This window comes from Anopheles cruzii, chromosome 2 (assembly GCF_943734635.1).
Source record: "Anopheles cruzii chromosome 2, idAnoCruzAS_RS32_06, whole genome shotgun sequence".
Classification (NCBI taxonomy): Eukaryota; Metazoa; Arthropoda; class Insecta; order Diptera; family Culicidae; genus Anopheles; species Anopheles cruzii.
In genome coordinates this window covers 54,737,711-54,750,306 of record NC_069144.1, presented here as the reverse complement: position 1 = coordinate 54,750,306, position 12,596 = coordinate 54,737,711, and positions in this window count along the sequence as shown.

Below are 12,596 nucleotides of genomic sequence, written 5' to 3'. Positions count from 1 at the left end.
TTTCACCTGTCGCCGATCGAGTCTTTTTGGAAGGCGCGAACCCAGCGGTCGATGTTTGCTGTCCCGATTTGAAGGCAGAGTTCGGTGGCGCGCACCACACGACACAGGGATCGAATAATTGAAATCGGCTGCTGCGTAAGCTTTTACTCACATTACGAAGGCGCTCTGGCACCAAACCCCATGGAGGCAACCGACCGAAGCGCCGAGCCAGATTGGGCTGGATCGAAAAAGGGCGGCATGATGAGACATCAAATATTCATCGCAAATACACTGCTTTTCCTAATGATAGAATCACCCGTTTTTTCAGACTGAGGCTAAGATAAAACGCTGAACCGATTTTTCGGAGATGAAGAATCGATTTATTTAGCAAAAGAAATAATATCCATTGTTTGGTTTTGCGGAAAAAAAATTATTTTGACTTGAGGAGCCAAAAAACGATAAAACGGCTGTTTCAAAACGAAAGACTCGCTTGTAAAAGTCGGTCCTAGTCCAGTCCTACTAACACTAGTTGAATTGTCAAGTAACTGAGTTTATTAATCTCAGTAGTCTCGCATATTTCCTGTAGTTTATTGGCCATTTTGATCAAAAATGGGTCGTGGAACTCAATTAGGAGAAGGCGAAAAGGGAAAATTGAAGCGTACCGTAGTGTTGGGAAGTCAAATCATGAAATAGCCTCATTACTGAAACGATCTCCAAAGGTTATCAATAATTACTTGAAAGATCCATCGAAATATGGGACTCGGAAGTCATCTGGCCAATCTGGCCGGCCAAAATTACTTAACCCTCGCGATGAACAAAGAGTAGTTAAAGCTGCGTCTAACACTACGAAAAGTTGTCGGCGTATTAAGAATGAATTCCACATGAATGTTAGCTATGCTACAATCTGGAGAACTCTTAGTTCCTCTGTAAGCATTGCCAGAGAATCAATGAGAAAAATTCCAGCAATGAAGACCCACCACAAAGCAGCAAGATTGCAATTTGCGAACGAGCATATGTCATGGAAAGACGAATGGAATTATGTAAGCTATCGATACATTGAGTTTTCCAATATTTGAGTTTTTTTTAAATTTCAGGTCGTTTGGAGTGACGAAAAGAAATTCAATCTCGATGGGCCTGATGGTTTTTGCCACTACTGGCAAGATTTGAGACGGGAACCTCGTTTTTTTAGAAGACGAAATTATGGCGGAGGTTCCATCATGGTATGGCGTGCGTTTAGCAGCCAAGCTAAATGTGATTTAGCAATAGTTCCTTCACGAATGAACAGTGAAGGTTATATAGCCATTCTGGAGAGTAATTTGAAGCCATACCTGCATCGTTTCAACCACCACCCGCTAATTTTCCAGCAGGATAATGCACCTGTCCATGCAAGTAGAGCCACAAAAGCTTACTTGGAACATTTGGGAGTCAATTTAATGACCTGGCCGGCTGTTTCTCCAGACCTCAACCCTATTGAGAATGTTTGGGGAATTCTAATCCGAGAGATCTATGCGGATGGCAAGCAGTACGAAAAGAAAGTGGCGATTAGAAATGCTTGGCGTTCCCTGTCGATGAACGTGCTAAAGAACCTATCCGAAAGTATGCCAAAAAGGATATTTCAAGTAATAAATCGTAGTGGAGAGGCCACTGATTATTAAAACATCATAATTGTTATTCATTTTTACTGGGTGGCCCTATTTTCTTGAATAATACATAATGAGTCTATCGTTTTGAAACAGCCGTTTTATCGTTTTTTGGCTCCTCAAGTCAAAATAATTTTTTTTTCGCAAAACCAAACAATGGATATTATTTCTTTTGCTAAATAAATCGATTCTTCATCTCCGAAAAATCGGTTCAGCGTTTTATCTTAGCCTCAGTCTGAAAAAACGGGTGATTCTATCATTAGGAAAAGCAGTGTATTAAAACAGCACTCCAGCGGCCGTGAAGCCGTTGGATGAAGTGGACCGGATGTTGGCAGCTGGGGCCGATGCTGGCAGCATATTTAGGATTTTCTTGTTCCATGCATGGCGTCCCACAGTCACCGTTGGCGACGCCGGCTAGCAGCATTGGACCCGCACAATGGAGTGTGTGATTGTAGTGAATTGTGCTTTCTCTTTGTGTTTTTTGTGCTTCATAAGCACGCATGTGTGTGTGCGTGCGTTGTGTGCGTTTGGTTTCCCGGGGGCTTTCAATCTTACATGCGGCAGGCCGAGTCACCGCGCCACGTAACCGATGCCTTACTGCGATGAGATTTGTGAGAACGACATTCTCATGGGTAGCTGAGATTGGAAGAAAATTATGAATCTTGATGTCGTAGCCAATGCTGAGATGTTGACAGTTTGCAATTTGTCAAGATTGCTGCGTGTGGCTCGACGGGCTCGGAGGTTGCTGCCGAGACGGAGTCGGAATATAAACAAGCACGCCAAATTTGCACGTAAGTGAGATCTCGAAACCGTAACAAGTTTCGTGATTGAACAGAGTCAACAGAGGCGCTGGCAAGTGTGCCCTTGAATATAAATTAATCGTGACCGGTGTCGATGAGGCGAGCACGAATTGTGTACGTTGGTTCGATTTGTTCCGAAACTCATCATCCGGTCTTCCGATCAAAGTTGGGCGCCCGGCTAGCGAAACGGGTTTTGCTTTGGAATGGAAAACCAAATCGATTTCCGTTTAAAATGCTGAATCTGAAGCGTTTCCAGCGGACAGGGAGTCCTTGTTTCGCGATGAAAGAGAGCTCCAAAAGACACCCACTGGCAGCCGTAGGCGTGCAAGGGTATCCATTATTAATCGAAGAAAGCATTGTGACAATACGGTGGTCACCCGGCTATCGATTTTCCGTTTCAAATGCCACCAACCGGGTGATGGTCACCGCCGACCCGGAAAATCCCCGGGAAACCATTTCCTTTCCACCAAACAGCGGACTAATCTTTAACGTTTTTGGGGCTCGAATGTAGTGCCCTCGTGTTGCCCGACAGTCGCTAGGGAAAATAGCTGAGAAGGTCAAACATGAAGATAATTTTTATAGTGTCATTAAAATAGTTTTCTGTTGGTGCTTTGTTTGCCCGACAGTCGTGGGGGCCGCCGCTCGTGACCTGCTGCTCCGTCTCATAGCCCCATAAAGACAAAGGTAAGCCAGCGGTGGCCTTTTCACATTTATTTACGTTTAATTCGTTTTTTCTTCTGCTCTTCGGCTCACACCGAAATTATGATGTCCATGCTGCGGTCGGTGTTCTCCCCCGTTTGCCGCTACATAACTCATTCTCCGGAGTTTGTTTGCGTTCGCGGTGCGCTCTTTGTTTTGGGGACCACCGACAGCTTGAGGAGGGGCATAAAACAGTGAGCAATCGGCATTTATAAGGTTGCATAAATGAAACGGTACCAGCGAACCGGGGAACCAACCGATAAGAGCGCTTCGGCCCGGTTAGGGACTGCGCTTTACATAATGTGACAGCAATGTCAGGCAGCTTGCCGTCTGCGGTGGTAACGGCTAAAGTAGCAAACACACTGTCACCCGACTTCGTGCAACCCTCTGGAGGGATCGGGTTCCAGGACACTGGAACAGGACCGACCCAAAAACACAAACACACACACACACACAGAAAACATATTGTAGTTCAAGAGGGCAGGCTCTGTTTTATCAATTAGTCACGCACAGTCGCGTTGGGGCGCGTTTAAAGCGAAGCAGCCAACGAGAAGGTAATAAAATGGCCACTGAACTAATCGATAAAAGTAATTCTTACCAACCGAATACCGGGTTTTTCCTTCTGAAATCGAACGTCGGTGGCGCACGACGCAGGACTAATGCGCGGGCTGAAGGATCGGAATTTAAGCAGGGTTCGGATTATAAATTGGTCCACTGATTGGCTTCTGATGGCCGATAGCGTTGCATTTTAGACGGTGTTAGAAATCGATCGTTAATGATACTTTGCTACTGGGCACTTTAGTGGCGGAGACATTAACGGCAGCCACGTATGGCCAGTCAGTTTGTCTGTAACAAAGTATTGGACTGGTATCGTAATAATGTCAAGTAATGCTGGAAAAACAAATTTGCCTCGGCCCATAACAAGTGTAATCAACAATTTAAATCCCATCATAATCAAGGCTCTGTGTCACGTGGATCGGATTGAAGCAAAAAAGGACGGGAGCTCTTCATCATTCCGTCGTAACGATGCACACAACACATTTTACGGCAGCACTGAGCCGGGCCGAATTTTCAAACCTTCCCCAAAACAGTGCGCCCCTTGAGTGACAGCTCCATAAGCGGCGAAGATGGCACTGTAACGGTTGGGGGGTTCGCTCCGCGGAACAAGAAATCAAGCCTCGCACCTTGCTTTCTCCGTATTCTGCCACACGACAGAATACGCCTTTATTCGTTACTTTGATTCACACTTCTGTTCTCTCACCGACTTGTGAGAGCCTTTAAACGCGAATGCCCTAAACGTCACTGAGGAGCTCCTTTTATCCCCAATCCCGTTCTCGGCGTTCCCCCTGAGTGACGACACCCCGATCCCGAGTCGCCACTTCGATGCGCCGGTCGATCACTCGCCGCGCCGTAAATAGCGAGTTCTCACCGTTTTTGCTCCATTCGAGCACTCAACGCCGACGCGTCCGCACCGCGGACTCTCGCGCCTCAAGCCACTAGTCGCGCGTCGAACCTCCGTTCGTAACAGGCACAATTGTGTAAAAACAAAACAGATAATCTAAACGGGGGCGGTGGCGGCGCACACGGGCATTAGCGAAACAATCGTAGCTCCCCGGGCTCACCCGGGAACTCCGAGTCTCCGAGCCGGGTCAGTGGATTAAGATAGACGATATACGGAGCGTATGTGTTTGCGGAGAAGCGTTTTTATTCCACGGATTCCACGGGCCCCCGCCTTTGGGGTACCACAATGTGTTTCGTTGGCCCACCGCAATCTGGAGTCCTTGCCCTTGCCGACTGATTTATGTGGCTTAGCATTGGGTTTTCCTGGTTTTTCCTCCAACCGTTTGGCAGGTTCAATTTTTCCCCAAGCGAAACAATATCATAACCTGACAGCAACAGATTCTCGGCGAGAGTTTTTCGGCAGGCCCTACTCGTTATGCATCTGTACGACCACGTACGGTCGGTTCTTCGATGTTTATCTTCCTCTCGACGCGTTGGGCACGTTTTTGATACACATTTTCCGGGTGTGAGGCTGGATACGACTTGGGAAAGGATTGTAATGGGAATATTTGATTCGTGCCGCGAAACAAGTGAACCGGAAACGATGGCACACTATCGAACGGTGCCGGAACGGAGCTCGGGAGAGAGAGAGAGAGAGAGGAGTCGCTCGTAAGTTATGATTTATGGTTGGAGTTAGGTGCGGCCCGGCTGGACGTTAGCTGGAAGATCGTGGTTTTACAGTTAGCTACCGTTGACCATCAATCACGATCGCCTGATGGATGGAGACGGCGAATGAGTTGTTGATCTTGCGGTGGTGGTGGTGGTGGTGATGGTGGCCACCCCGGCGATGCACCCGGCGATGGAGCTGTGAAGCGAATTTTGCATTTCCATAAAGTTGTATTTTTCCGCTTCCCCGCAGAAAAGCGCTCATCCGCTTCTGATGGTGGACGAAAATTAATTGAAAATATTTACAATTACATTACGCGAAATCATTAATAACACTCGGTCGGTGATTGGAGCGAGTTCTTTGGAACTTTGTTTTCGTTTTTTAAATTACATAGTTTTGAATTAAATGTGAAACAGTTAACCCTTCTAAGGGCATCGGTCATTCAGCAAAATGTTTAATTACGATCAAGTTTGATCGTAGCTCATCACCTGATTATCCGGTTCCGCTGCGCCGAATTATCGGTTTCTATGGGAAAAACGTCAGTTCGAACCCTGAGAATTGCATCAACTTGAGTGCAAAATCTTAATAATACGATTCTGTCCGTTCCAGTAATATCAGATAATAAAAAAACCATGTTTAATTTAAATTCATTCAAATGTCAGCTTCAAAAATCAGCTTTAAAAATATTGTTCAAATCGAAACCCGAAACACGATGCACAATGATACGGAAATCGAACACAGACATCCCAACGCCGTGGTTATTGCATTATGCGCCGGAAAGGAATCCATATCACGGAATGTTTTGTTGGTTGACGCGTGACTATTTTTATCCGTCAAACAAGAAAAAACTTGAACACTGAAGCGGTCTGTTCCGAAATCGATTGTTTGCCTTATAAATAACGTATATATTTGGATGTCCCGAGTCTCGGCCCACCAGCCAGTGGGAGGTCATAAAAATAGCTGCATCTTCTTCGCGTAGGTCAGCCAAGCCCAGACCGGCCCAGAATCGACGGTCGTCGTGATGCGTCGACTACCACCACCGACGACGACGACGACGGGATATTACTTTCGTTCTTTTTGGTCACGTCCAAAATCGATGTTGATTTGGTTCTGCTTTTTTCTATGTTGAGTACATAAAGGTCCTTTCAACGGTGGAGGGCCCCACAAGTGGCACCTTTTTCGATTATTGGGCCCAAAATTGTAACTCCGCTCGGGCGGCTTCGGCGGGCCGAAGCGCAATCGGATCGCGCAGTGATTGGATTGTAATAAAAATAGCATTGTAACACGATGGCGATACATAATAAAGTGGGTGGGTATGAAAAATGAATTCTCAATTATTTTAGTGCCCGGGCCCGGGCAAATGGATTTTCTCGATCGCCCCGTTTGGCCGTCATTAATCAACTGATTGAAAAGTGTCTCCTCTCCGAAACGCTGTCACGCCGACGAGGTTATTTGTCGTTCGAATGAATGATTAAGCGCAGCCGTCACCCAAAACCGAACCCGCTTTTCGAACGGTCCCGGGCCCGAGAGTTGAGAAATAAAATCGGTCACCGGGCAAACCGGTCACCGGTGTTGTTGCACCACAGCCGACGGCCACAGAGACAGAGAGAGAAAGAGAGAGAGAGAGAGGCCAGAGGTATTACACCCCGGGAAGACCCTATTGTGCATGTGCACGATTGGCCACCGTAAGCCGCGGCAGAATGGGGGCGCGGAGCATAATTTATGTTGGCAATACACATTCAGTACGACCTCGCTGCCGCTCGGTTCTGAAATTAAATTCTACGAAAATTTAAATTCATCTTATTCACCCCGGGCCCGGGGTTCCCGGCGTGTTTTGGGTACCGTTTTGACAATCACATTTGTTTCTCGGGTTGCACCGAACGAACGCCAGCCAGGAGACGGTTCCATCGGGTCGGTTCGGGCAGAGAATTCAATTTCGGAGGCCGTGCGCCCAGAAGATAAAGTGCACCGAGGACGTACACAGTGCCGTGCGCCTTCCAACTTGTACCTTCTTGTTACTTACACTTCTCTTTCTCTCTCACTCGCGCGCAGTGTTCTGTTGTCGTACGGGAGGACATGGGAAGTTATAAATTAGTTCTGTGTGTATACGAAACGGCAGCATGCGAGATTGTGTTTGCCCAAATCGGGTCGCGTGGTTCCTCAGTGTGGAATTACACTTTCAACAAACTTTTATCGCCCACCCGTGTCGGACGACAGGAAACTGTCGCGGTCGGGATGAGAGATGGTTTTCCTGCGTTCCGTCACAAAAAGGAAGTACAAGAATGTGGACGTCGTGTCGTGTCACGTACGGTTTAGCTTATCTTAATTGCAAGTCAACAGGGAAATTTAGTTCTATTTAGCTGCGGGATGCATAATCATTTTCCATTTTTCTTTGCCGACGACGCATTGATTAATGCTTTGGCTGACAAATGGTGCTGGCGGCCCGTTTGGCCCCTAGTCCCCGCTGGTTAACGCTCCCATCCATCATTCGCCAGTGTCGTCCATCCCCCGGGTCCCTGTGCCCGGGAGGTCGATAAAGTTTGCCAGCAGCCCACATCATAATTAACGCTGTCGGAAAGCATCGTCCTCGTCGTCGGTCTGTTGGGTTCCTAGTTCACCGGAACGCTGCAAAAATATTGTGACCACGGTGCGAGATTGCGGTGGCCACAACCCCCGCGCCAATGGCTCCATCGCGCGAACAAATTGGACCGCTTTGGTTAGCCGTTAATTGTCTTCGCTATTGTGGCGGGGAACGCCACGCTATTTGCACAATTTTGTGGACCCCATTCCGGACGACCAACGGACCGGACCGGACCGGACCGAACGAACCACTTCTGACCACTTCCGAACGCGGGGATGGAGGCCATAATTTAAGCACAACACATAACGCAGCAAAACGTCGAAGGTGTAATATTTTCGGTGAGATTTATGCGTCACTTCCAGGTGTGCTACAGGCGCACCAGTCGGGGCCGTGGCCGTGGTGGTTGCTTTTCGCACATTCTTTCCACCCCAAGGAATGACTGCTTTAGGGGTCGGCCTTGAAAATTGTGTTTCGTGCGGAACGGTGAACGGTTCCTTTTTTGCCGGGCACTTCGTTCGACACACAATCAGTTGGTTCGTGCGCTGCTTGTTTTTATAGAAGCCAGTGGGCCAACCTGGCCCCGGTAGTGGTTCGCCCTCCCCCACCGGTTCGAATGTGTCACGCAAAATATTAGAAAACTTTTCCTCGCCCCGGGGAAAAATTCACTTCCTGAAGTCGAGTCGTAAGTTGGGCGACAGCTTTCGAACGAATGTTTGTTGGAGGACACTTTCGGATTGGTTTGTGTGGCCAAGGAGAATGTATTCGTTCCGGTAGGGGCTTCAAGAAACCGTTCGTCAAACGGCAGCTGGGACTATCGCGAATTACGGTTTCAGTTCCAGGTAGAATTATAGGCTAAACTTTAGAATCCTGGATTCGGGCAACGATTTCTCACAGACCAGCGATAGGTTCAAGTGCCAGTGAGCAAATATTGGCACTACCAATGGGATTGGGTTCCGACACCGGGACAGATCACCGGTGAAAAAATCGCCACTCGTTCCGGCATCCAACCCACGGCACCGCCATGACCCACACCGCCCCGTCGTCGTTCCGACTTATCCAACCCCGAGATCGAAGCGAGGATTAGGTGCTGTCCTGGCGCTCAATTTTAGTCGTGGGCCACACGTAAAACAAACGGTTCGAAGACCGGGCCAGGGCTAAGCCAGTTGTCATAAGCGATTACGGTCGGGGACAGTTTACGACGGTGCCATGAATAACCCGCCGGCCGCCCGATTGGATCAGGCAAACAGGATCAAATGGTGTAATTGTGCGAGAAAGATTACGTGCCACGGCGGGCAGGAACCGTGTCACCGTGTTTATGATCTTTTTTTTCCGTCGGTCGTTGGCTAATACTTTGCGGTACCCTCCGAGACCTTAATCCTGCTTAAAGCAATATGCACTCAAACGGGATTAGTGATTTTGTAGGAATTTTATTTAAAGGCGGAAATCGTTTCAAGCTAATTGATTTCAATTAAATCAATCTTCCACCAACATACGTCCTGCAACACACCTTATGTTCCCCACCATCGGAATCGGCCATCAATCGACTTTGCATAAGTAAGTGGGTCTAACGAATGCAAACCGAAAATTATATCTCCATAATCCACGGCCAAATGAATGGGAAACAATGAAACTATAGGCCACCCCTCGATGGGCAGCCATCGAGCCAAATTCAAAACTCATTTCGTATGTAAACAATATACGATCCGATTCGGGGCCACGCTTTTCCCACCGGTTCAGTTCGGGGTCCTGGGAAGCTCCAGAAAGCGGAGCGAAGCAAAAAGCCCCAAATGAAATCACACTGTGGCCCAGAATCGGAAGTTATGTTAATTGAAATTGTATCACAGAGAGAGAGACCCGCCCGTGACCGCTGGCTGACCGCTTATCCGGTGCTCCGCCCTCCGTTGGGCGATAGTTGGGAGTGGAACTCCAATAAAACGAATTCCGGTCCGGTCCGGAATCCGGAGCGAGCGAAAGTAAAAAGCGAAAAGAAATACAAAACCGACCAGGCTTCGGGCCAAAGCGGTTCGACAACCAACAAAGTGGTTGCATCCCAATTAGGAGCTCTCTTGAGAAATAATTGGCAACACAAATTCATTCGACCGTTGCCGGTGTTGGTCGGTTGTTTGGTTTGTGCCGGCGGGCGAATCATGCTCCTGTACCATCGAAACCTTTTTCCGAACTCAAGCTGGGCGATACAACGAATGGGGTACGGTACGATATGTTGGTCCCCGGGCGTTGATAGAATGTGTACCGCAGTTTTCGGACTTTTCTGACTTTAACCATCACGGCCCGGCATGTCAAACAACCTTGAGATCCTCGGTTCTCGGACGACGGTGCCTCGGGGTCGCTTTCGACAATCCGTACTTTATTGGCGTACGTTGGTGCTCGCCCTCCCCCAAAGCTCGCTGTTTCGGGATTGTCACCCCTTCGGGGAGTTTAGTTTATGTTGTGATGCCTTCGTTTGTCGGGTTCGGTGTGAACGACCCAACGTTGGTTTCGTAAAAACAATCTATCGGAACAACCCGCTTCCATTTGCTCACCCGAGGTTAGATCACTGCTACAGGCGGTCGGTTGTTTTACGAGAGGATTTATCGGACACTGTGCCCGGTTTCATGTGCACCGATGTCCGATTCTGTCGCATCCATCATGAGAAAGATGTTGCGTGATTGCGGTTGACCGGTGCGCTTGATTCCGAATCAGAGTCGCCCGAAATCAGGTCCGTGCGTATACCGGCATCCGGCATCTGCATCGATGTTCATCCTTGAATCTCGTGAAGGTGACGGTGCCATCGGGGAAAACTCATACGGCATTCCGGTCGTCGTCGTCGTCGTCGTAGTCGTTTAGGTCAATAAAAGTGCCAAAGGTTGAGAATTTACGACCATCCGGGCCGGGGCCTGCAGTTCCGCACCAGTATCGGAACTGAACCTGCTGAACGGGTGGCGTGGTGTGTCAAGCTTAATAAGGTTCGGCGGGCGCCCGAAGTGAGCGAAGTGAAAATGTATGGCCATCGTTGGCAGCGTTATTTATTATTTTTCTCCCCTCCGATCTGTTATGTTGGCGCGTGGAATTGGCTCAGGTATGCTTAAAGTGTCAACAATTAAACCGTAAGTGAGTGCGCCGAGTGTTTATGGCTTGAGTAAGTGGCACACTTTATTCTTCTTGGCAATAGTTGAAAGGTTGTTCTCTGGCACTCTATGAAAAAAGGGAGCTATGTTTCGAAAACATTTTTGTAACATCTTACACGGAACTTTCATCGTGCTCGGGAAAGATTCTTCAAAGTGTCACCCGCAGAAACATCTAAGCCATCCGACAAGCGAACGGAAAATCAAATAGGGTGACGCTTTAGCATTCGAATGCGAACGGGGGAAATGGAAATGGGGAAAGCGTCCACAGCGTCCACGACGTATTTGTTGGGTGTTTGGGGAAAAGTTGCTCTCTGTCACAGTGAGCCGCGATTGCAGCTTCCAGTGGCGTTCGGAACACGTGGCCTTTTCTGTGCCTTGCAGTGACGAGCTCGTTGCCGATGCTCTAGAAATAAGTTTGTTAGGAAAAATCGATGTCATCTAGTGCTCTGGGGCGTCGTCGTTGCCGTTGGGTACAAAGTTGTGACAAACTTACGACAAGATGGTGTTGCGAGGCAAACATTCCCCGTAGTCAGCCGAGCGGTGAGTGGTAAGGGCCCACGATCCTTACACACATCCCGCGCTGTGCTGAACTTTGTGATGTCTTATGTTTCTGGCCTGGCCCGGCTCTGTGCCGTCCGTGGTCCGTGCATCATTTATTTCGATAAGGAGTGCCTCGGGCATAATGCATCGTGCAACGAGTTTGCCACGTTGTAAACAAATTCTCGAGTAAATTAGGCCAAGTGCTGCAACGTATGTTGTTGCGCAGTGTTGTTGGGCACCACTAGCGTGTATGTGTGTGATGCTTATTATTTGACATGTTTTCCATTTATGAGCGGTAGCGAACTCGAAGAAGTTTGAATGACGACGATGATGATGATGAAACAACTGACATTGGATGAGGGCAGCGAAAGGTGGGCCTCATTCGTGCAACTCATTCGTTTGGTGGCAGAGTTGCAGTCGCCTTTACCGGGGACAGAACGGACTGTTGACTGATGAAATGGGCATACGCAGGTTCTTGCTTTCAGGTTCGGTACGGAGAAATAGAAGCCTTAAATACGTACACCGGCGCACTCAGGTGCCGTGCAGGTGTCGGGCTGACAAGTGAGAAATGGGTCCTTCGGCCAGGGTTCCTTGGAAAAAACTCCCTCGAGCGTTATGTCTACTGCGAGTTCGTTGAATGTTTTCATCCTTTCTGGCGGGCATACAGTTTCAAGGACTCGTTCTACGAGTGGTTATTGCCCGCTCATAAAGGGGAGGCCATAAAGTTGTAGTAGAGAAAAGGACAGATTCAGATTGCGTTGCGAAATAATTTGTTAAATGATCTTTGTACAACAGTGTAATGAATCTAACTTTCCTACGGGCGGAAGATCTAATTTGCTTCGCCATTAGTCTTCCAATAAATCACTCGCGAGCTTCTATCCCGTGTTCCTCGGGAAGCTCGGGCGGTAATTTTTCCTAACCAATGATAATTCCATTCCGAGTACTCGTTATTAATGGTGTTCAATTAATTAAATGCTCGTTTCATCATCTGCCACACTGACGAACACTGCTGCTGCCTTACTCCTCAACGCCCAGGAATGCTTCGGTAGGCGGCACCAGACTGCT